Source organism: Solanum tuberosum, unplaced genomic scaffold (genome assembly GCF_000226075.1).
Source record: "Solanum tuberosum cultivar DM 1-3 516 R44 unplaced genomic scaffold, SolTub_3.0 scf00041, whole genome shotgun sequence".
In the NCBI taxonomy this organism is placed as follows: Eukaryota; Viridiplantae; Streptophyta; class Magnoliopsida; order Solanales; family Solanaceae; genus Solanum; species Solanum tuberosum.
This window is the reverse complement of record NW_006238965.1, coordinates 1,247,448-1,273,023: the sequence shown is the minus strand read 5'-3', so window position 1 is coordinate 1,273,023 and position 25,576 is coordinate 1,247,448. Positions and strand designations below refer to the sequence as shown.

Sequence of the window (25,576 nt, the reverse complement as noted above, 5' to 3'; positions counted from 1 at the left end):
GATCAATCTACGGACCGTCAATGGACGCCGTGGTTCCACACTTGGTCAGATTTCCCTGATTTGTCCTCCATGCCTTGCCTGCTGATCTACGGTCATCACCTACGGACCGTGATTGGACCTACGGTCCATAGATCACCTTCGTGAATGCCTTTCTTCTACATTTATTTCAGCTGTCTCTACACTTCCGCGCCTGAACGTCTTTCCTGCAAAACATGATAAAAACACATCAAAACCAATATAAAAGGGCCTTAGACACACATAACTTGTAAGTGAAACGTATTAGAAATACCGTAAACTCACGGTATATCAATAAACTTTCTCTCGAACAATTTACTCCGAATCAAATTGGTTTCTCTCAAACACCAACAAACAGCAATTAAGAACAGCGTACGCTTTAGTCCATTTATTTTCTCAAGCTGAATGTGTGGAAAAGGGTTTGAGATTCACTCTCTCAAGCTGAACCCATGACAACCCAATACCCACATACCTTCAAATTAGTAATCTTGGTTTTAAAACCTCTCTCTCGAGCAAGCCAAAACACGAAGGTAGAATTGCATTTGCAACTACAACCCTTTAAATTAAACCACAATTATTGATTGAAATCACTTTTAAACAACATTTAAACTATCAATTAACAATATCCATAAGCTAAATCATCCCATAATCACATAATTGGGGTTTTAGCTAGACATCCTAAAAAAATAGAAATCGTTACCAAATTATATTTCCATCAACTGGGTAAGATTAATTTCGTCTTTACAAAGGTCTAAATTGAAGAATCTCAAAGACCCACTTCCAATTTCTCAAAAATGGAAAACTTCAATTCTTCAAAGCTAAGGAAAATATTGTCTCCAAATTCAGAGTTCTCTCTCCAAAACTGATAAGAAATTCTATATTATGAAAACTTGATCCTATATAATGAAAACTGATACTAAACTAAGAATTCAAAAATGTATTATAGTCGCCAAAAATATGTTGCGACGGACCATTCGGCGCAGTAAGTCGGGATCGTCGATCAACTCAGCGATCTGCCCTTTGGTCAGTTCCATCACCTTTCTTCTTTGGCCTTCAGTATTCTCAATTTCTGTAACTTTGGGCGATCCAACACTGCATCGCGAAACCGTTCGGCGACACACCGACTGCTCTTTTCTCTCGCCGACTTAATTTTCTACTTCAGGGCTTGACATACTAGAACTTTAGGCGAGATAATGGCTACTCGGCGACTAACCCAATGGATTCGGCGAACATCACGCCTTCTTTTCTTCCTTCTTTCAGCTGCCTTGTTCCTTTATGCCCATTAGTGTCCATGCTTTGTTCCTCCATCCAAATACCTGGAAAACAAGGATTTTACATGAGTTATTGGCACAAAATAAGCATTTGAGGACACTAAATCTATCCAAATAAAGCCCTAAATGAGTACAAAACGTGGACTCATCAACACCCCCAACTTAAACTTTTGCTTGTCCTCTAGTAAAACTCAAGTTCAACAGTTCAAAAAGGATGTCTCAAACAGTGCTACACAAGACTCAATCATGAATGCACACAAAAGACTCAACCTACTCATGCAAGGATCAATTGTGCACTCAAAGATTCAAGTTGTGACTCACCATTATCAAAGATTCTCAAGTTCACAATACTTGCTTCAAATGCAAGTTCAAGCTCAACAAAAGTACTCAAATGCCCTCACACAAAGAATGATTCCATATTCACACACAATGGTTCAACAATTTATATCTCCGGAATCACAATCAACACACTACTAAAAAAATAGTGTTTAACAACGGATAAAATTCGTCGCAAATAGACATATATCCATCACTAAACTGTATTTGCGGCGGATTAGCAATGAAATGTTGACCGTTATAATTTTGCTCGTAGCTAACCCCTTAGCAATGGAAAAATTGATTCCGTAGCAAGATTAGTGACGATCTAGCGACATACGATATCCGTAGTAAAATGGTAGCGACAGAAAGTTTTGTCGCTAGATTTATAAATTTCGTTGCAAATTACATAAATGAATTCGTCGTCCTATAATTTTACGATGAAATAATTTATCGCTAATCCGTTGCAAACTTTTGGCAACCAATTATTATTTGTCGCAATCCATCACCAATTTTAATTCTTTAACTATTTCCAAAATCCGTCGCAATATTCCGTCATTAAATTTGTCACAGGAATGATTCTTTCTATTCATTTTATTTATTTATTTAAAATATATAGAAAATGTAAATTATTAAACATCCTAATAATTACAAATATTCATATAACATAAATGTTACTTCATATATAACTTATGCACCAAAACATATATTCATCTAATATTAAGTCCAAAACATCTACACCAAGTATCAAGCATCTAGCGATTACTAATGTTTAGAACTCGTAATTGTTACTGCATAATTTGTTTTCCTTTAACAAAAAACAGACATGAAAAACTAATGCTAGGGAGAAGAAATGTGGTCATCATCTGAAACAACCTTATTAGGCACCATAGGTGTTGCTGATGATGCGTCACCAATAGGAGTATCAGCTGATTGATGTGATGGTAAATAAGTTACACCTTCTATGCGCTCAAGTAATATAGGAATCATGTGATCAGTCAATGTAGGAATCATGTGATCAGTCAATGTAGGAATCAATTTTTTCACGAACTCATCCATATTTTCCATCAGTGCAGATTGAGAAACAGATGGTGGTACTAATGATGAAGCATCAAATTGAGAAGAGATACAAAGAATTGGTCCGTAGTAACTTTTTGCTTGAGATCCAAGACCATATATTCTTCTCTTCTTTTCTCCACCTGCAGCTTGATAATATGCGTCACGTTGATCAATATCGACTCAATTTTCTCACGTAATATTTTTTCATATCTTTCCTGCAATAAGTAGAGACATTAAAATTATAATAAAGAATACTAACTATCAGTTTCACCAAATAAAAAGAATATGAATGTCAAAAGTCGATAATTTTATAAATTCTACTTACATGAACAATTCGTGCTCGCTCATCAACAAAATTTTTTCCATCATGACCATGTGTGTGGACGTGCAAATGGAGCTCACTTGGTGTTGGGTCTTGACCCTTTTCAATAGCCTACCCAAATTTTTTTTTAGCCCAGTTATGTTATGAATAATATGATATAATTATGTAAAGTATTTCAATAAACACAAAAAATTTATTTGATTTCAGTGAGGAACCCACAATTGAGGCTTCCCCTATGGCAGAAATGATGCTAACAATTCAATTCGTGCCTCTAAAGATGAAGTAGCCAACATTGGTAAGAATTGAGATATCTTTCATAACGTTCTTATGCAAGATTCAGATTCCAAAATCGATGACACGGGGCCAAAAACTGTCCAGAAATAGTACTTGGTGAGAAAGAAAGAGATTCAGATTCAGATTCAAAAATCAAGTTCTATAATAAGAAGTTATTCATATTCAATCTATTGCATTCATTGTCACAAGACAATATGAAATATTAAGCTCCCTTCTTTTATAAGCAAGACCCATTAAGGCTCTTACAATAAAAAATAGATTCTAAGGCAACTAACTGTTATAAGCTTGTAGAGGTAGTACTGGTGAAAATTTTCTGAACAATTAATATGTACCTATACTCATGTGTTGGATATTTTTCATTAAGCCGAGAATTTATCGGAAACAATCTCTTATCTCAGAAAGGTATAAATAAAGTCTACATACATCCTACTCTCTCTTAATTTTACTATATTACGTGCTAGCACTAGCCAAATATCCAGGAAGAATATATCTCCATTTTCTTATGCCATCTTTGTAGAGTTCACATCTTTGTACACATTCAGGCAAAGCTTTTACATGTAAAGTTCAAATCTATCCATTTTTCCCAATAACTTTTTATTTTCTCTAACCAACTATTATAATGTGGGGCTTTCATTTTTAAGTTTTTCCAGTCAACATACAGTTCTAGCTAAAGACATCCATCACCCTATACAATAGGCAAAAGTATATGTCAATTTATCTATTCGATTTTGTTCGCTTTATGTCCAAATTTACTATTAGAGAGAATACATTTAAGAGTTTGAAAATCGAAAGTGTCATCAACAACAATTGTATGTTGCACCCAAAACAGATGCACTGCAACAACAATCCCAAAACATAATTGAACAAAAAAAAGAGGCACTTCTACTATTTGTGTACTATAGACTTTTAGTAATGACTAGAAGATAAGGAAAATGTATTTTGTCGAAGAATATATATTGCGTGAAATATATACTTACAAGTTTCTTACGATGTTACCCAATGGAGATAGATCCACCTGTATGAGTTCCGAAAACAACTTATCTTCCTCCACGATGATTTTTTTATTTGTTTCTGACTTTGTAACATTCTCAGGAGCTTGCCAAAGCCTCATCCAATTTTCCCACACAATATCAGTTACATATCCGGGATTAGTTTCGTTCTTTTTATTCTGGAAATAAAATCTCTATATCGTAGTGATGCCTTAATCTCCCATTGTCTTTTCACTGCATTTTCATTAGTTGAAGAGTCCCAATAGAATTCCTTCTGAAATTAGTTTGTAAAGTAATAACATTAATATCATATCTATAAAAAGTTTATCACTTTCTTAAACTCAATTATAATGAAACAACATACCTTGAACTCTCCAAAATAAAAATCTTTTACAGGTTGCGAGACACCTATCCAATTGATTCCATTGGAATCAAGTTCATTTTTGAAAGACTTAGCTATGAAAGTAGAGCATTTCGAAGAAGGCTCCAATCTTTATAAATTTGAGGACATTATTTAAATACATATGTATCTTATTAAAAAAATATATATTAATGATACTATAAACATGGACTAACCCTGTAGGAGTAAGAATAACAACTGTTCTCCGCTACCCACGATTATTGGACTCACCTTCACCAATTGTGTTGTTTGAGTAGATGTACCCTCTCATATTTGATTACTCTCATTAGGTGTAATAGGAGATGATTCAACAATGGTTGGAATATTATTGTCATTTGTCATTTGAACGGGTGGTGTACTGCTAGGTCCTAGTATTTGAACTTGGTTTGTACGATTAGGCCTACCTATATTGGAACTTGTACCACCTTGTTGAGGACTAACTGTTGTGGGAATAGGAACAATAGGCATTTTTGGAGGAATAATAGAATTACCGCGACCTGAGGATTTTCCTTCACGACCTGCACTACCTCGACCTCTGCCTCGAGTCATATCTTCAAAATATGTAAGCATTGTAAGATCAACACTTGTAAAAGATCAATTATTTTTTAATAAAGTTCATCAGTATGCCCAAATGTTACTAAACAATCTTTTCGAAGTAAAATTTTACAAATATAAAGTCAAAATAGAGGGAGGAAAACTATAATCAACTAAATAAATGCAACTAAAAAACAAGACTAGCAGATATCATTGCAGCTACTTCAGCACGTCTAAGAAGTGAAGAAAGTAGAAAAGAGCACGAGAAGAAAGAGTAACTCATCCCACGATAGTGAAGCTGAATACGTAATAGTAAAGAAAACAAAAAAGAAAAAGTTATCAAAAACTTACCTTACTAGTTGCAGCAGTCGAAGAGAAGAGGAAACCATCTGTACATAACCCCAATCTTGCATTTCTTGGTTCATTGGCAAAAAAGGTATGAGTTTCATTGAAGTGTTTCTAAGAGTCTAATGGATGATGCATTACCCCTTCCTCCTGTGTATGCTCATGATGCCATCTCATGTTAGTAGCTGTAGCATGAGATGCATATAATCTTTTCAATCTAGGAATCAAAGGAAAATAATACATTTTCTTTTAAGGGACCGATTTCCTCTTACGAGAGCCTACACGCCGTTTATACCTCTAATTTCCACAAAATTTACAAGATGTAAGGTTCTCATCATCATCTCAATATAACATACATCCTGATTCACAACAATCAATCTTCTCAACTGGCAAACCCAAGCTACGCACCAACTTCTTTGTTTGATAATAGTTATCAAGCACTATGTTATCTTCAGGTAAAGAATCTTTCAACAGTTGTATCATTTCGTTTTAACCTCTCTGTGACATGTTGTTCTCCATTTTAATGTTTAACATCCTAGAGACAACTTCAAGTTGAGAGACCGAGGAACCGGGATACAATTTTGCATCAGCAGCCTGTAGTAAATCATAAAATCTTTGAGACTCAAGATTAGGCTCCTCCTCCATTGGAAGATCAGACGCCTCCTCTATTGAAGGATTGATCTCCTCCTCCATTGAAGTTTCATAAGTATGAGATGAATCATGTCCAATATTGCTATGAAATTATCGACTCAAACCTTGATCAAAGTTTGGACCAGCTACATCCAAAACCATTTGTCGGTACGGATTATCATATCCCAATTCAGGTTGAGTTCCACCATGCAAATCATTAACATAATACATCTCATCAATAACATCTTCTTCCCCTTGATATTTCCAAACAAAATAGTTCTCAACAAATCCGTATTGAAAAAGGTGATATTTAACCATTTCAACATCCATGTATTTAAGGTTATGACATTTTTTACAAGGACATTTAATGTTGTCACCACTCATACGATTTTTTTGTGAACATGCATACTGAATAAAGTTATTCACACCGGTTATAAAACTGGAGAGTATACCCCCTCGTCCATCCAACCTCTCATACATCCAACCACGCTTCAAATTACTCATGTTCCTATAAATTTTAGAACAATCAAGACAATCAGAAATTTCTCTTTTATAAGTTATACAATCTGGATGTCCTCCAAAGAAAAGATCAGATTAAAATACCTTTATGAAAAAGTCCTCCATTGGAAGATCAGACGTCTTCTCTATTGAATGATTGATCTCCTCCTCCATTGAAGTTTCATAAGTATGAGATGAATCATGTCCAATATTGCTATGAAATTATCGACTCAAACCTTGATCAAAGTTTGGACCAGCTACATCCAAAACCATTTGTCGGTATGGATTATCATATCCCAATTCAAGTTGAGTGCCACCATGCAAATCATTAACATAATACATCTCATCAATAACATCTTCTTCCCCTTGATATTTCCAAACAAAATAGTTCTCAACAAATCCATATTGAAAAAGGTGCTATTTAACCATTTCAACATCTATGTATTTAAGGTTATGCCATTTTTTACAAGGACATTTAATGTTGTCACCACTCATACGATTTTCTTGTGAACATGCATACTGAATAAATTTATTCACACCGGTTATAAAACTGGAGATCGTATACCCCTCGTCCATCCAACCTCTCATACATCCAACCACAGTTCAAATTACTCATGTTCCTATAAATTTTAGAACAAGCAAGACAATCAGAAATTTCTCTTTTATAAGTTATACAATTTGGATGTCCTCCAAAGAAAAGATCAGATTAAAATACCTTTATGAAAAAGAGTATGTCTTTGCACTTTTTAAATCATTCGCCGCCTTTACTGTTAATATAAGTGTTCTTGATCACTGTCTAGTAACTTAAAATATATTATTCTATTAATCCTAAGTTACAAGAAGTGCAATAACAAGAAAAAGATAAGTTGCAGGAACTGCAATGACAAGGAAAGGATCATACTGAAATACCTTTATTAGTGCTCCTTTATGTTATTTTATCACTGTCTAGTTAGTTTAGTATGATTTGACCCAACTATAATGTTATTTTAAAATAGTGTACTCTCAAGACTTAGAACTTGAAGATTCTACTCCTTTCAAAGATGCTCAATTTATGAAGGTCATGCGGAATTTATGGGCATGAACGACTCGACTCGGGGGTCTAAATAACATTATGGAATTCATGTATACGACTCTTCTCATTCTCATACTTACTTCCTCAAAACTTAATTCAAATCAATAGGTGATCTCAAAGGATTCACAATTGAACTCAAAAGCTTTCTTGAACTCTATTCTTAACTCTCTCTTAGATGTGAATTTTGAATTCACGAGTTATGGTTCATGATATGAAGGATCTCAGTGATAGTGTAGACTCATGAATACATTCTCGTCACTCTCATGCTCAGTTACTTGAATCTTGAAACAAGTTATTAGAAATTGTAGAAGGCTACTCAAAAGACTCAAGGGAACTTTCTCAAAAAGACTCGAAAGAACTCTCAAGGCTTGTCTATTAATTCTACCTTAAATTTGAATTTATGGATTCAAGGTTACAATTCATGTTTTTGATGATTTCTAGATATTTATAAGTCGTTTAGAGTAGTTATAATCAATAGGAAATGTTAGTACACTTTAGAAGGACTCAGATGGGCTAAACGATGGAAAATGGGTGGGGGCAGGCGACCCTGGAGGGCAACTGGAACCTGCTGGTTGTTTTGGTTGGTAACACTCTGAGCCAAAAGTTGAATAGCGTTCCAAAACTCGGCATTCAAAACTTCTTGATCTGGGACTCAAGGAGCTGCGTTAGCATTGCGTGCATTCACATTCCTTCCGTAGGCTCTACGAGGAGGAATGATCTAAAAGCGCATAACATCGAGTTAGAAATGAGGAATTAGATCATACCTTACGCACGATAAAAATATCAAGAAAGTGAAGTTTTCCTAAAACACTTCATAGCCTCCCTCTCATTAGATGTGGTGCACTTCACACCCATGAAAATGACTCTACTTAGTGCGGCTTTTCAGACATCCTAGGACTCTTAAACCTAACACTCTGATACCAAGTTTGTCACGCCCTGAAGCTACCCCCAGAACGAGGACACGGGACCTAGGATCATGAGTGACCCCAAGCTAACCCTGCTGGCATATCATAAGCAGACGAAAGGAAACGGAAGTAAAGAAATACTGTGCGGAAGCTAAATCATCATGTAAACTGAAATGATGGGGAATACCCATAAAATATCTGAATAAATGAAAGCTGAGAGTTTAACAACAATTGAAAAGTCGAACTGAAACGCTAAAGTTGAAACTAACTATGTCTAAAAATAGTCTCTAACTGACTAGAAATGCTGGGACATGCCCCAGCTAAGTCTAGCAAAAATTGAAGCTAACACTAAAAGCACAGGAAACATGTCTATCATCCTCGAAGAATGAGGACTGCCCATTGATACTGCTGAACTGGAGATCGGGAACCGATCTATGCGTGATCTGGAAGCTGAGAACCTGAACCTACATCACGAGAAGATGTAGCGCACAATATGCATCAGTACTTGAAAGGTACTGAGCATGCAGGATAGAGTAAAACTAAAGAACAATCATAACTGAACCAAAGCTTATATCTGAGCAATGATAAGAGATAAACATGATGCTAAACAGAGAATACTAAACATGAAGTAACTGAATGCAATGACCAAGTTTATAACATGCTGAGACTGAATACTGAACTATGATTGATAACGTGGTCAATGCAATAAAATTTAACTGTAAGGGAGCTACTAATAACCGACATAAAACTACATGAGCTAAATGTGGAGTCCAATGTATACGCCCCATCTAGAGGACCCAATATACCCTACCAGAGGTATAGAGGCATGACTATCGTGATCACTAAAATGATGCCCACAGAGGGGACTTACAACCTACGGGGCACGTAGTTCTGGGACTTGAGGGTGACTGACCCTAGTCCACTCGGTATTAAGCTTATCCCAATTGATTATGTAATTAACAATTTATGACTGAATTTCTATAATACTAGATAGCTCAAAATTGACATGCTAACTGAAAATACAACATTAATATGTTGATAATGAAACATTCAAATTTGAGGCATGTATATCACAAAATTTCTTACGTAGCATGTGTAATTCATGAACTAAAAGAACTACATAGCTAAGGTTCTAAATTTATGAAAGAATCTACACAAAACGATACAAAAACCATGATAATCTGATTTGGATCATTCTAAAAGCTAAAACACAACAATTTCTAACATTCAAGAAACCCTAGGTCTAGATAATATTAAGGGAATCAAGATTTTGACTGAAATCTAGGGACCAAATGGGTGAAAGGAATCTAGTAGTGAAATCCCACTTTCCTAGTGACGAATTCCATGGAGAAATCTTTCGATTTTGGGGCTGGAACTGATGAAAATCGATGTGTTCTTGAATTAGGGCTGCTTGACTTTCTCCTTTGTTTTGCTCTAAGTTTTTCTTGATTTTGGTTAATAATTGATTAGGTTAGGTTCTAATTAGTTTACTAGGCTAAAACTGACCAAAACCACGTAGTTTAGGGGTCCAACGCATAAGGAAAAGACAAAACGACCCCTGGCTTAAAAGCTGTCGGGACAGAAATCTGGGGGTTGACCCACGACCCTGGACCACAGACCATGGCCTGACCTACGGCCCGTAGGTCCTGGCGTGGGTGGACCCTTAGCTAGATTTTTGGACTGCTTCTGGGGAGGGCTACAGGTGGCCATCCACGGACCACCATCATGGACTATGGTGGGTTGCACCTGTAGCTTCTGGAAATCTGCTAGTTGTATGTTTCGGATACAAGGTGTTACATTATGCGGGTTCTCTCGAACGGGAAAAGTTCAAAGTTGCTTTCCTTTGTAGGTTCTTTCCCCTTAGATGAGGGAGGTAAAGGTGCTTGAATTCATCAACCTTCGTTAAGGAAGTACGAGTGTGAAGGAATATGCTTTGAAGTTCACACAATTATTTCGATATGCTCCTACTATGATTGCCGATCCTAGGGCAAGGATGAGTACTTTCGTTTCGAGTGTATCCAAAATGGTGGTTAAGGAATGTCGTACCACCATGCTTATTAATGATATGGACATTTCTCGTCTCATGGTTCATGCTCAACAAATTTAAGAGGAGAAATTTAAGAAAAATTCTAGGGAGGTCAAGAGGGCTAAAACCGGTTATGGTAATTTCTCACACTCAAGGTCCGATGGACATGGTCGTCCCAAGTTCGAACAATGGTTTTCTGGTCAAGGTTCCTCATTGTTCTTTCTAAGTTCAACCAAGAGAGCGTGTCTAACCCTGAGCCTAAAGGAGAAAGTGGTAGTGGGTCTTTATTGCCTACTTGTACTAAGTGTGGAAGGAAGCACGAGGTCAAGTGTCTAGGGGATCCAATGCTTGGTTTGTTTGTGGCAAGATGGACCAAGAGATAAGAGATTGTCCTTTAGTTGCTAAGAACAATGGAGAAATCGTCGAAGGACTCAACTTAATCCTTCATTCGGTCCTAGTGGTTCAGGTTCAAATTCTCCCAAGCATAACAGGTCCTATGCACTTCAGACTCGTCACGATCAAAAGGGTTCTCCCAATATGGTTACCAGTAAGTTGAAATTCATTAAACTTGATGTTTATGATTTACTTGACCCTGGTGCTACCTTGTATTTTTGACGCCATATGTGGCTATAAGGTTTGAAATTCTTTCGAATGTGTTGCTAGATCCCTTTTCTGTCTCTACTCCTGTTGGAAATTCTATTGTGGCTAAGAGGATCAATATAATGTGTCCCGTTTCCTTATCCTGTAGAGTTACTCTTATTGATCTGGTAGAGCTTGCTATTCTAGATTTTGATGTTATCCTTGGTATGGATTGGTTGTATTCATGTTATGCTTCTATTGATTGTAGAACTCGTGTAGTCAAGTTTCAGTTTCTAAATTTACCCATCCTAGAGTGGAAAGGGGGAAATTCTATGCCGAAGGGACAATTTGTTTCTTGTATTAAAGCTAGAAAGATGATTTCTAAGGGTTGCATATACCATTTAGTTAGAGTGAAGGATATAGATTTCGAGACCCCTACTCTTGAGTCGGTCCTCGTTGTTAATAAGTTTCCAGATGATTTACCCGGTATTCATTCCTCCTTACTGAATGGCTCCGACAGAATTAAAGGAGTTAAAGCAACGATTGAAAGATTTGTTGGTTAATGGTTTCATCCGACCGAGTATCTCCCCATGGGGTGCTCTAGTTTTATTTGTTAGAAAGAAGGATGGTTCGCTCCATATGTGTATAGAGTATCGACAGTTTAACAAGGTGACCATTAAGAATAAGTATCCTCTTCCAAGGATAGATTACTTGTTTGACCAACTTCAAGGGGCAAGTTACTTTTCCAAGATTGATCTTTGGTCGAGTTATCACCTATTGAGGGTGAAAGAAGATGATATTCCAAAAATGGCTTTCCGAACTCGGTATGGTTATTATGAGTTTTTGGTAATGTTGTTTGGTTTGACTAATGATCCGGCGACATTTATGGATTTGATTAATATGGTGTTTAGACAATACCTTGACATGTTTGTGATCGTATTCATTGACGATATATTGATTTTTCCAGAAGTGAGGATGATCATATCAATCATATTGTGTTGCAAGTCCTCAAGGATGAACAACTCCTTGTGATGTTTAGCAAATGCGATTTTTGGTTAAGGTCCATGGCCTTTATTGGTAATATTGTTTCGAGTAAGGGTTTTGAGGTAGATCCTAAAAAGAGGAATGTGTTTAAGAGTTGGCCTAGACTTCTATCTCCTTAGGATATTAGAAGCTTCTTGGGTTTGGGTGGTTACTACAAAAGGTTTATTGAGGGGTTTTCATCGATTGCCTCTCCATTGACAACATTGACTCAAAAGACGGTTAAGTTCATATGGTCCGAAGCATGTGAAAAGAGTTTTTAGGAATTGAAAGATAGACTTACTTCTGCTCCAGTGTTGACTTTATCGGTAGGGATTGATGGTTTTGTTGTTTATTGTGATGCCTTGAGAATTGGTCTAGGATGTGTACCTATGAAAAATGGGAAAGTTTTCACCTATGCTTCAAGGCAACTTAAGATTTAAGGAAAGAATTACCTTACCCATAACCTCGAACTAGCGACAGTTGTGTTTGCTCTTAAGATCTGGAGACATTCTTTGTATGGTGTTCATGTCGATGATTTTAGAGACCACAAGAGTTTGAAATATTTGTTTAATTAGGAGGAACTAAATCTTCGCCAAAGAAGGTGGCTTGAGTTATTGAAGGATTATGATATGAGTGTTCTCTATCACCTCGGAAAGGTGAACATGGTGGCGGATGCTCTTAGTCGACTATCTATGAAAGTGTTGCTCATATCGACGATGATAAAAAGAAGTTGGTTGGTTGTTCATAGATTGGCCCGGTTGGGTGTTCAGTTAGTGTACTCTACTGAAGGTAGGGTTATGGCTCACAATGGGTCACAGTTGTCTTTTCTGGCGGATATGAAAGCCAAGAAAGGTCTTCACCTGACTTTGGTTGAATTAAAGGAAGCAGTGCTTAAAAAGTCGTTCGAGGCTTTCTCCCAAGGGGGAGATGGCGTACTTAGATATCAAAGTGGTTTGTGTGTTGCCAATATAGATGACTTGAGAAAGCAGATTTTAGCAGAAGCCCATAGTTCTTAATATTCCATTCACCCGGGATCTACCAAGATGTACCGTGACTTGCGGGAGATCTATTGTTGGAATGGGATGAAAAAAAATATTGCATAATTTGTGGTTAAGTGTCCCAATTGTTAACAAGTGAAAGTTGATCAGAAACCGAGAGGTTTATCTTAAGACATTAGCATTCCCACTTGGAAGTGGGAATATTTGAATATGGACTTGATCATTGGCTTGCCTCGTACCAGGTGACAACATGACTCGATTTAGGTTCTAGTAGATCAGATGACGAAATCGGCTCATTTTATTCCTATCATGATTTCTTATTCGGCAGAGGACTATGCTAAGTTATACTTGAGAGAAATTGTAAATTTGCATGGAGTGCCTTTATCCATCATCCCCGATCGTGGTACCCAATTAACTTCTCAGTTTTGGAGATCTTTTCAAAACGGTCTTAGTACTCGTGCTAAGCTTAGTACGGCCTTCATCCGCAAACCGATGGAAATGAGGAGCGTACTATTCTAACTTCGTTCGATATGTTGAGAAAATGTGAAATTGACTTCAAGGGTAATTGGGATGATCACTTCCCTTTATTTGAGTTTGCCTACAACAATAGCTATCACTCAAGTATTGGTATGTCTCTATTTGAGGCTTTTTATGGTAGGAGGTGTAGATCTACTATAGTTTGGTTTGAGGTGGGTGAATTTGCTTTGTTAAGATCCTAATTGGTTCATGAGGCTATGGAGATAGTATGGGTTATTAGAGAAGGTTAAAAACGGCTCAAGGTTGACAAAAGTCCTATGCCAATGTTAGAAGAAGAAATCTTGAGTTTCATTTGAATGATTGGGTTTACTTGAAAATTTCACCCATGAACGGTGTAATGACACTACAAAAAAATCAGCTTTTACCGACGAACGAAATCCGTTGCTAATCTATGATATTCCGTCGCTAAACATGATTAGCGACGGATTAGCGACGGATTATTGACTGTTACTATATCGCTCGTTGATAATCTCTTAGTGACAAAAAATGTGTTCCGTCACAAATTTAGCGACGGACTAATCCGTCATTATATTTATAAATTCGTTGCTAATTTCACAATTCATTCCGTCATTTTTAATAAATTCGTGACAGATTTTTCGTTGCTAATCCGTTGCAACATATTCCGTCATTTGAGCCAGCACATTTGGCGCAAAACAAGTTCGTCGCTGGTCCGTCGCCATATTTGTTGCTAAATTTTTTCTTGTAAATTTGATTTATTTTGTTTTCAATATGCTGCTGATATAATTCAAATTAAATTGCTAAATACCCCAAAAATAATAAACATATAAAATAATATCATAGATGGTTCAAAATATATAGAATATCGAAATCTCATATTTTTGATTCAAAACATCCAAAACAATATATCAACTGTTCTTAAAAGAACCTACATTAATCAAATATTTTTACTGCAGAATTTGTACTTTCCAAAAAAGCAGACAATAAAACAAAAAGGGATACGATTGTCACGTGAAACTAATTAAGGATCAACCTCGTCCTCATTAGTAGTAGCTGAAGGAGGCACTAAAGGTGTCACTGTTGATGGGTTATCAATGGGAGTACTCCCTTCTTGTACCCTCCCCATAACAACGGGAAGAAAGTGATTAGTAAGTGCAGGAAGCATTTGCTTTACAAACTTATCCATATTTGTTATCGATGTTGATTGAGAAATTGAAGGAAGTACTGATGATGAGGTAGAAAGTTTCTGCCCGTTGTAACTTTTGCTTTAGAATCAAGATCGTATATTCTTCTCTTCTTTTCTGCCCCCACAGCTTGATAAAATGCTTCACATTGATCAATATCAGCTTGAGACACTATTTTTTCCCGCAATATTTCTTCATATTTTTCCTGTATTAAGTAGAGGAAAAATGAAAGCATTAAACATTGGGAATAAAATATATTTTGAAGGCAAATACAAAAACATGCATAACCTTTTAAGCATTAACATTAATGTACTAATTGGGCCTTCAAATTTCATGCTAAGAAATTTAACAAACTATGGGATCTAATATATTTCAATTGGATCAAGTGAGCATATTGTGAGAGATCATGAGGGCACTTAGTTGCTAATTATGGCAACAACTAGACAGTCGAAGAACAAACCATCTATAAAGTGCAAGATCCTAATAGGAATGTGTTTTCGCTGCCTGTTGTCAAGAAATGGATCAGCAGCCCAATTTGGAGAACCAGAATTCATTTAGTGTTCATAAACAGATGCATTATCCATAGAGAATGATCAACTTCATACGAACATACCAACATTTCATCGAAATAAAGAAACAGAAGGAAGAATCAGACGACAGATCCGCAGAAGTTCCATTTCATGTATATGAACCATATGATCCCAACTAAGAAAACAACTCATTTCATACCTAAACAAAAGTAATACACACTATAGATATCAATATTTTCTGTTTTGATCTTTCACTGTTCAATTATTAGTATTCAACACAAATTGCTTAAACCTTTCAATTTCACCAAAGAACGGAATTTTCAAAAGCTCCTTAGCAGTTGGCGTGTCGTCTGGATTCTCTCTAAAAAAAGAAAGAACAATCTCCTCAAAATCCCTTCCTCAAACTCCCGCGAAAACATCCTTTTCTTTTGTTTAGCAAAATCCATCACTTTCTTGAGTATCTTATCCCTCTTGATCATCATATTTTTAAGTGATTTTGGAAATTTCTTCATAACTACATAAGAAGCTTCTACAATATAATAATAGTGTTTTTTGGCAAAAAAATATCCTTACACTAAACGTATAATTTAAGGTGCATCCTTGAACTATGCTTGTTAACAAAAAGCATCCTTAAAAGTGTAAAAAATTTGGCAGTTTTCATCCTGCTGTAATGCTCCGGCAAAAAACTAACAGCACCTACCCTTTGGCTACAACTCACATGAATTTTCGATCCTAAAATCCCCAAATTACACAGAAAGAAGGTCGAGAAGAGAATGCTAAACAAGAAAGGAAACCCCCTATACAGAATTGGAGGCCAAAATACAAGCTGACGATCAAGCAAGAAAGACAGTTGTAGAATGTGTATCCTGTTCAGCTAACACATCAGGTTTAAATGGAGCAACAAATCAAATTGAGAGTCTTATTGCAAATATTTCGGTAACAAACAGGTTTAATGGATTGATTGATACAGCTAATACTCAAATGTCCTCAAACTTTCATGCCCAAATCTTCTTTCTCAAGTGTCTCTGATTCTATGCACTGTTTAGTTTCAGTTTTTACTCTTTCTGACCAATACCATTATATCTACATTGGGTGATAAACATCAATTATCAATGGAGAAGATACTATAGAGGGCATGGAATAGTTGGCATGCTTACACAAATAGCTAGATTACTTCTACCTGAGGACTTGCCACTACCTCTTCCTTGAGCCATACCTATATACAAATATAATAGTGTTGTTAAATCAAATCAGAGAGAAACAACAAATTAAGCATAATGCATAATAATGAGAACTATTGATGCAACAGAAATTAGAGTGAAACAGTTATCACTAGTACAAAATAAAGTTTAGCTACCTGAGTGAAATACTTTTCAATTAAGTGAAAGTGTGCTAAAGTATTAAAATTGCCGCTGATGTAAGCTTGCAGATAAACAGAAAGAACTGATACCTGTAAGTACAAGAGTGTAATAGCTATCATTGACTTCTATCAGAAGAGATCATATAAATTAAGGAACAAATTATTAAAAGAACCATGGACTTCTATTAGAAGCTTTACACAAAGAATTAGTAGAAATCTGTAGAAAATTTGAACACAACTACAAGATACTAGGGAACTGGAGAAACCTTTTGAAAGGCTGAAATGCTAAATATTATCAGATCATATGATTTTGATAAGGAATCTGGACCTGATGGTTACACTGTGCTCATCAAAGTAATATTGATATATAAACCATTTACATCAGAACTATCACATGATTAAGTCAAGTAATGTCATTCATTTAAGAAAATGATTTGTTGAGCTCAACAATTTAGAAATCGAGAAGGCACATAACACACTTCAGCTCAAGAATTAGTAGAGATCTGTTGAACACACATTGTTAAAAGTCGAGAGTTAATTGATTTTAATATGGTATATCTTGGATGAGTTGCCTAACATTTAGCATGACTTAGTCATAGACTCATAGTTAAAGTCAGCTCGAATTTCTTAATCTTTACGCTAAGCAAACAAGCTCATCTACAATGTGGAGTGTGTATTGTTCTTTTGTAAATCTTCCTTTCGAGTAGATCAATCTGAGCATTGTTGGCAAGCTACAAAGTGCTCAAACTAAGGAACCTCTCATGAACCCACCCCTACCCTATTAATTGTTTTAAAATATTAACTATGTCCCGCCCTGCCCTGCCCTGCCCTACCTTGCGTTGCCCCGCCCTGCCCCATTAAACCTTTGCCCTACCCTGCCCCATTAAACCTTTACCCTGCCCTGTTCTTGACCTTCCCCATTGCCATCCCTAGTAAACTAACATTATTTATTACCAGAAAACTTATCCAACCAAAATTATAAACAGAAAAATTAAACCAACACATTTTTCTGGAGAAAAAAAAGCTACTGTGGAGTTAAGGGAGGGGGAGAAAAAGAGTGATACCTTTTAGTGAAACGAATCAGGTCGACAACCACTAGTCACAAACAAAAAAAAGCTATCTGCAGTATAAAATAAAACATAAATCAGTCTGCAATTTACATCGCAAAAAAAAAGTAAATCAGTGTTGAAATAAGACATCAACACTAAGTACGCTGCTGCAGAATTGGAGCTGTTAGATTAAAGTACACTTGGTTATAAATGCAAGAGAGTAACTACATTGTGCAAATTTGTTTCTCGTAAGATTGGTGTCACGAGGCACACTCGTAATGCAGAAAGAGCAGGCATATTAAAATAAACTTATTTCTTGGTTAGCTCCAAAGGAAATGAATGTTGCTTTCTTTCCGTGTTTAGTTATCCTATTATGCGCTCTAGTAGTAACAAACAGGTCGTCACTCACACGTTGAAAACCAGAGGTGTCCATGTCTCGAAATATCTTACTAGTGCACTAGAAAGAGACAATAATAGTGTTGTTGCAGACATAAGTGGTGACACTAGTAAGTTTGAGTTAGCAGCAACCAAGGATGTTATAGTAGATGTTGAGAAAAATCATAGAGGAAATGGGGCAAATGGGGGTGGAAGTATTGCTCATCAACCACGTATTCAAACACTGCACAAAATCATTAAGTTGTAATGCCAAAAGCAGCCCTCTATCTCAAATGTTTCAGTTTTCATCAAGTCTCCAGAGAAGAAAACTGGAACCTCAAACACCGCACAAAATGATTGAATCTTTTCTTAAAAAATCCTATTTTCAGTACACCCAAACTTCTAAGCTCCTATTTTCAAAAAATTTCAACCTTACTTACCGAAAACTGGAACCTCACGAAACCCCATTTCCCCAAAACTGGAACCTCAAATACTGCACATAAATCGGGTTTGATTTTGCACAACAACTATTGTCCCCAAAACAAAATACATTACTAAACTAAACAATTAATTGATTGAACTAAAAGAGTACTTACTTGTTAATAGAAAATTTACTTTAAACTTTGAAGGCATATAGAGCTAATGAAGATAGAGGAAAAAAAGAGTTAAAAAGAGTGTTCATCCATTGAAGATGGAGAGATGAAGAAGAATGTGCTCACTTCATCGATCAGAGATGGAGAGGTTGAGAGCTCACTTCTCAGATGAGAGTTCCATTAGAGAGGTTGAGAGCTCACTTTCTTCAGATGAAAGTGTAAATGTTGAAATGAAATTTTTCCCTAGAACATATGACATAAATAAATTTTGCAACGGACTCAGCAACGGATTGTAACATTCGTCGCTACCAAATAAAGATATTTATATAGATTAAATTCTAGCGACGGATTTTTCCGTCACTATATAATATATTTTATAAAAAATATATTTAAAAGTTTAGCGATGAATCTTTCATCACTAATTTCGTAGCTAAATGTTAATTAAATTTCTCACGACTAATTTGTTGTTAAATCCGTAGGAAATTTTGGGCGCCAAACTTTCGCGCTGATATTTAGCGACGTAAAAAATATTCCGTCACGAATCCGTCACTATATCATAACTCAAAAAAAATGTTTGTAATTCTAGCAACAAAATGGTAATTCCGTTGCTAATCCGTCGTTATTTAGTGATGGAATATAATTCGTTGCTAAAATCTGTCGCTAAATGCTATTTTTTTAGTAGTGTGAGGTTTGGTCAGAAAAGAAAGCTTAGTCTCCAATATGTAGGCCCATATAAGATTTTGAGACGTATTGGTAAAGTTGCTTATGAACTTGAATTTCCTAATGAATTGGCATCCGTGCATCCAGTTTTCCATGTCTCCATGTTGAAGAAATGTGTTGGTGATCCGAAAATTATAGTTCCCCTAGAAGATTTGGGAGTTAAGGAGAATCTTTCTTATGAGGAAGTTTCGGTTGAGATTTAAACCGGCAAGTCAAGAAGATGAGAAATAAAGAAGTCGCTTTCGTAAAAGTTTTGTGGAGGCATAAATTAGTTGAGGGTGCTACTTGGGAGGCCGAGGCCGATATGATGTCCCGTTATCCTCATCTATTTCCTTCTACCGCTACTCTAGCCTGTCGTATTGAGTTCCTCATGGTTTACTTTCTTGGTATCATGTGTCTTAGATATTCCCATGATTTCCTCATTTATGCATGTTCATGAAAAATCGTATGTTTTGAGAAAATGAGTCAACTTGATTGATTTCTACATATTTATGTGCATTTCAGTATGAGTTGCATATAGACTTTGTGATATGATTTTTTGAACATGCTAGCTTGGAGTTGATGTTTCCTCCTCTGATATGTGCATTTATGTAATTTCATGCATGTTGGGCTGTTAGGTTTTAAGTTCCTACCCTCCTTATGATGTCTTGAATCTTATTCGAGGACGAATGATCCCAAGGGGAAGATAATGTAACACCTTGAATTCGAAAAGATAGAAAAAATTCAATTTTTCAGAAATCTATGCCTGTTTCGACGGTGCCATCCAATACCCCTGGAACGACCCACAGACTGTAAGTCAGGTCCGTGTTTGGCTACATTATTATTTTCAAAATGTCAAGTTTTCTGTATTTTTCAATGGTTCACCAGGACGGTCCGTTGTCCAATTTGATAAACGCTCAACTACACCTTATCCAATACTTGGTGTAGGCGATCATAATCTATTATAAAACCCAACAAAGAGTTGGGGTCGAACCCACATGGAGAAGTTCAAATTCAATCACAAAGTTATAAATGTGGTCTAATCGGTTATAGAAATAGAAATTGTAGAAATTATTTGAATAAATCAAAGGGATTGACACAGATGTCAGATGGGGGGATTTAGTTTGTCAATTAGTAACTATAACAATTATGAATACAGGGGAATCAGTAAGTAGAGAAAGGAGTTCTCGGGGATGTGATCGATTATAAGCTAATTTCTCTATATAGGTACTTTTAGTTTACTAACAATTGCTGAACCTCTGTGGGTAGGCTAGACTATAGATGCAATAGCTTTCTCTAAAACAATTATTACGATTCAAGCGAGTTCTCTCGAACCTCGACAAGCATACCACTATAAGCTGCCCAATACCTCAAATTATCTACTCTCTCGAGCTAGATAAGTAGGACTGAGTTAAGATTCACTCTCTCGAGTTGAAACCACAACAATCCAATCACTACAATCATCAATTGAAAACCTTAGTTCTAAAACCTCTTTCTCAAGCAAGCCCTAAACATTAAGTTAGAATTTCATTTGCAACTACAATTCATAGATTAATACAGAACTATCAATTGAAACCACTTCAAATAAGCATTTAAATCAGTGAAATATAATACCCATAAGCTAATTAAAGCAAATAATCACATGATCACACCCCAAGAATTGGGGTTTTAGCCACACATCACGAAAAGGAAGTAAAATTTACCAATAATGTTATCCATGAACTGGGTAATGGTTTCCAAGTCTCTACAATGCTTCAAATCAACTCAATTAAAAAGCCCAATTGAAAATTCCTCAAAACCACGTAAAATAAAGTTTCCAAAGAAAGCTCTAAGTTCTACAATGGAAAATTACTCAGGAAATAACTGGATTCAAGACTGGATTCCAGAGTTCTCTCCTTTTCTGCCTTTTGAAATCCAATTTATAGTTTCCCAAATTATGTCTTCCAGGACCATTAGACGAAGTTAGTCAAGAATTGTCAACCAAGTCGGCGATGCGCCAATGGTACCCTTCAATCGTCGATTTTCCTTAAATCTTTAGCCTCAGGGTTCTGTGACTTTAAGTGATCAGGATCAAGGTCGTCGATTCGTTCGGCGGTCCGCCGACTATCCATGTCCATCGCCAAGATGGTTCTTCCCCAGGGCTGGCACGCTGGAACTTTTGGTGAGATGAAGAACCACTCGGCGGTTTGCCGAGTAGTCTTGGCGATCACCAATATATCCTTTCTTCGACTTCTTCAGCTTTCTACGCTCTTTTTTGCCCGTTAATGTCCTTGCCTTGCTTCTTAGCCTTCATTGCTGCGAATCAACACCTTAACATCAAGTTAAAGCATAAATTAGGCATTGAGGACAACAAAACTATGAAAACAAAGCCCTAAATGAGTCAAAATATCAGACTCATGACAATTCACGAGTTGTAAGTAGGTATTGTAGGTAAGCCCCATACACAGAGAAAATTCAGGATCAAAAGCCAAGATCCACGGTCGGGGTTAATAGACCATCGTTGGACCCACTGTATGTTGATGAGGACCATCGATCAAGGCCTCAAAGCCTAGCCTCTGATCCAAACGACGCTCTAACAGGACTGTCCATGGATTGACCAACGAACCCTCGATCCGGCCGTCGTTGGTGTCAACAATTATTTTAAGAGGGGCATTTGTGTCTTTTCTTAATTATTCTAGCCTAATACTATGTTATTTTACCCTGCACCAAAAACCCTATATAAGTGTTTTTAACCCCAAAGTTCCCCAATTGAAATCATTCTCTCAGATTTATAAAAGAAGAGCAAGTCTTCCTCTCAAATATTTCTCTCTCTAGAAAGCTTGAATAAGAAGGGTCCAATCTAGAGTTTCAAGTCAATTCTCCTAATCCTCCATTGAATTTAAGCAATTGGTATTAAGGTGTAATGGTTTTCATCCATGAAGCCCTTTCCTCCATGGATTTCCCAACTTCTTCAATTTTAGAAGTTAGAAATCCCAAATTGAGTTAGGGGTTTTCTTCTATGTTACAGGTTCTTTTAATTATTGATTTAATTGATTGATCTATGATCTTTTATGTATGAATTTAGTTAATATCATGTTTTTATGATGATCCGTCGATGAACCCATGTAATTCCATCTTTTCCAAATTATGATCATATGATGTAGGTTCTGGATTATGAAAGAAAGGTTTATGAAATCAAGCATGTTCTTATGAAATTTATGTAGATGTTTTAAGGATGTTTGAGAGTGAAGTATCAATGTTGTTTTTATGGTTGTGTTGTTGAAATGATTTCTCATATACACATGAAATCTTGATTGTGATAGGTTTTCTCATATGATAAGGGTTATTAGGGTTGGAAGGTCTTCTCACCTAAAATAAAACAATGTTAAAGAGTTATTCTAATGTTGAGGCAAGAGATGATTACCCATGCCCTCTAATTGAAAGACAAGAGGCGATTACCCATGTCACATGATGTAAGGACAAGAGGTGATTACCTATGTTCCTTTAAGAGCTAAGTCGAATATGATAAAAACTATTCCCTGGAAGTTAAGCTTATTATCAAGTGGACAAATGGTGATTACCCGTGTCCCATAAACTATGTGCTAACATAGGATTGTCTAGATAGACATTAGGTAGTTGATCCACATAAGCTAGAAGTTCATGGTCCTTACCTTGGCAAATAGGACAACCCCTTTTCGGTATGGGCCACACCGGATTCTATGTTGATAGCTCACATGGTCTTATATGTCGGTTAAGGCTACTTTCCACAAGCAAGCTAAGATGAACTAAGGTTACTTCAAGAAGTATCTTACGTATGTTTTAAGTTGTTGTTCACTTGTATTGATTATGTTTTACGGCTTATGTGTTCTAACTTTCAAGATTCATGTGTTAGCTTGATCATTGCATGCTTATGAAGATGTCCCTTTTAGCATGACTTTATATGTTTTTATGCATGTCTATCATACTTGGTACATGTTTGTACTAATGCATAATCTTGCCTACATTTCCTCAAATGTAGGGTCAGACAGTCCGGGTTCCAAGTTTTGTGGCTAGAGTTCTTTGAGGAGAATCTAATCTTTGGTGAGTCCTCATGCTTTGAGAACCGGACATTTATTATTTTCAGTCCTTCCTTACTTTCAGTTTTGAACATGATGTTTGGGCTACACCCAGATTCATTCGTATTTACTAGACGAATTTGAGACGATGTTTAGATTTCTGGTTTTCTCTATAAAACTTTGCTATGTTGAAACTATCATTTTAGTCTCTTTTATTCTGTTATCTTGTATGACGAAAGCTAAATGGCTTTTATGGGGCCTCTCGGGGTCTTATACGCCATGTTATGCCTTGAGGCTACTTTGGATCGTGACATCTATAATTTGTTTATGTGATATAAATTTGGGGTCTGCGATATCGGTAACTTAGTTTTAATCAAATTTTAGTTTTGTCCTTATGGGTCGAAATTAAACTTTTAGAGTTAGTTTGGGGTATTGGTTAGAAGTATAGTAATACGTGTGCCATTAGATTCATATTCTTATGAGGATTACATATTTGATAGATTGGAAAGGCTTTGAAGATTTACAAAAAGAAAAGATGAAATGTTGAAGAACTTGTGGCACGTGTTTGACTTTCGAGGTATGTTAAGACTTTCTAAACTTTGTTGAGGAATATTTTCTAATTAAAGATTTAAAATAGGATAGACAACGAGAAAGGGCAAAATATGGGGGTCTCGTACCAATGGTGTGACGGGCATTGGAACGAGTACCAATGTTATTAAAGGAAAGGTTTGTAACTATAATATGATAGATTGTAATTCGAGAATGCCAAAACATATGGGCATTAGAAGATGTATTTAGTGACTTGTTTTCTTTTGTGTGGTTGTGTTTCTTTATTGGATCCGTATATTTTTGATAATTAACGACAATTGATTAATTGAGATACTTCATCATCCCCTTTTATTGATATTATATTGTGCACATGCATTGTCATGAGATAGAGTATGAGTAAAGGTCTAACACGTGGAGATCATTCATGTTGAGATTGAGTTATTATTATAATTTTTGCACGTGGAGATCATCCCTGCGAGAGATTGGTTATGATTATATGTTGGGCACGTGGAGATCGTCTGTGCTGGGATTGTTTGATACTATGATAGTGCGTTGAGATCGTCCACACATACACATGAAGATTGTCCGTGTCGGTATATGGACCTCGCAAGTCCCCCATGGGTCATGAACTCTCGATGTATTTCTAAGGAGTATCATGTATATACGGTTTAGAGAGTACTGGGCATTTGAATATGATTTCATGGTGTAACATTGCATTGCATTGCATCTCATTACATCATTCATTCTTGTTTGAATATGTGTTCCATTGATGTTTGGACATTACGTGATATTTGAGTATCCCTATTTGATGAACACTTGGTTGATAAGTACAATGTGGACTTGTAAAATTAATGAATTATTTTCTTATATACTCTTGTCACTACTTCTTCATTGTCGGTCTATGAGATATATTGGGTACACATGGGTTTGTACTCATACTAAACTTGTCACACTCTTTTGTGGTGTAGATTATATTTCAAATTTGAGCGCATTTCTTGGAGCTTGAGTTTGAGTTTGGATTATCTTGGAGTTGTGGTGAGCTGCTTTGATATTCTGCGGCCCATACCTTCTTCTATCTCTAGTTATTAGGTAGTGTTGGTATTCTGATAGGATATTTCTTATGTTTAGACTTGTTAAATAATTAGAGACTTGTATTGACTTTAGAAGTTCTTGTACTTATGACACTGAATCTTGGGGTGGTATTTTAATTCTTTCGCATTGTATTATAAAATACTTAGTATTCTAGATATTGATTTCTACATAACTTTCCACATATTAAGTTGAATTGGTTACTTATTGGGTTGGCTTACCTATCCATTGGGAACATAGGTGCTATCACAACTTGTACTTTTGGCTCGTGAAAACTTGGTATCAGAGCCCTAGGTTCATCGGTCTCACGAGTACAAGAGGTGAGTCTAGTAGAGTCTTGCGGA

The 25,576-nt window shown here is 36.2% G+C and overlaps 1 long non-coding RNA gene across 3 annotated transcripts in view; it reads left to right on the top strand.

The window, feature by feature from the left end:
• Nucleotides 1-25,349, top strand: part of LOC102590964 (uncharacterized) — a 30,323-nt gene extending 4,974 nt beyond the window's left edge. The window contains exons 3-5 of one of the 3 annotated variants that reach the window (XR_001472962.1): nucleotides 23,558-23,619; nucleotides 24,095-24,171; nucleotides 25,112-25,349. This is a non-coding gene — a long non-coding RNA (uncharacterized lncRNA). Of the gene's footprint in view, nucleotides 1-2,672; nucleotides 3,103-23,557; nucleotides 23,620-24,094; nucleotides 24,172-25,111 lie in introns of those variants that run through there. The other 2 variants (XR_366967.2, XR_366966.2) reach the window with 2 other exon arrangements.
• The last annotated feature ends 227 nt before the right edge of the window (nucleotides 25,350-25,576 follow it).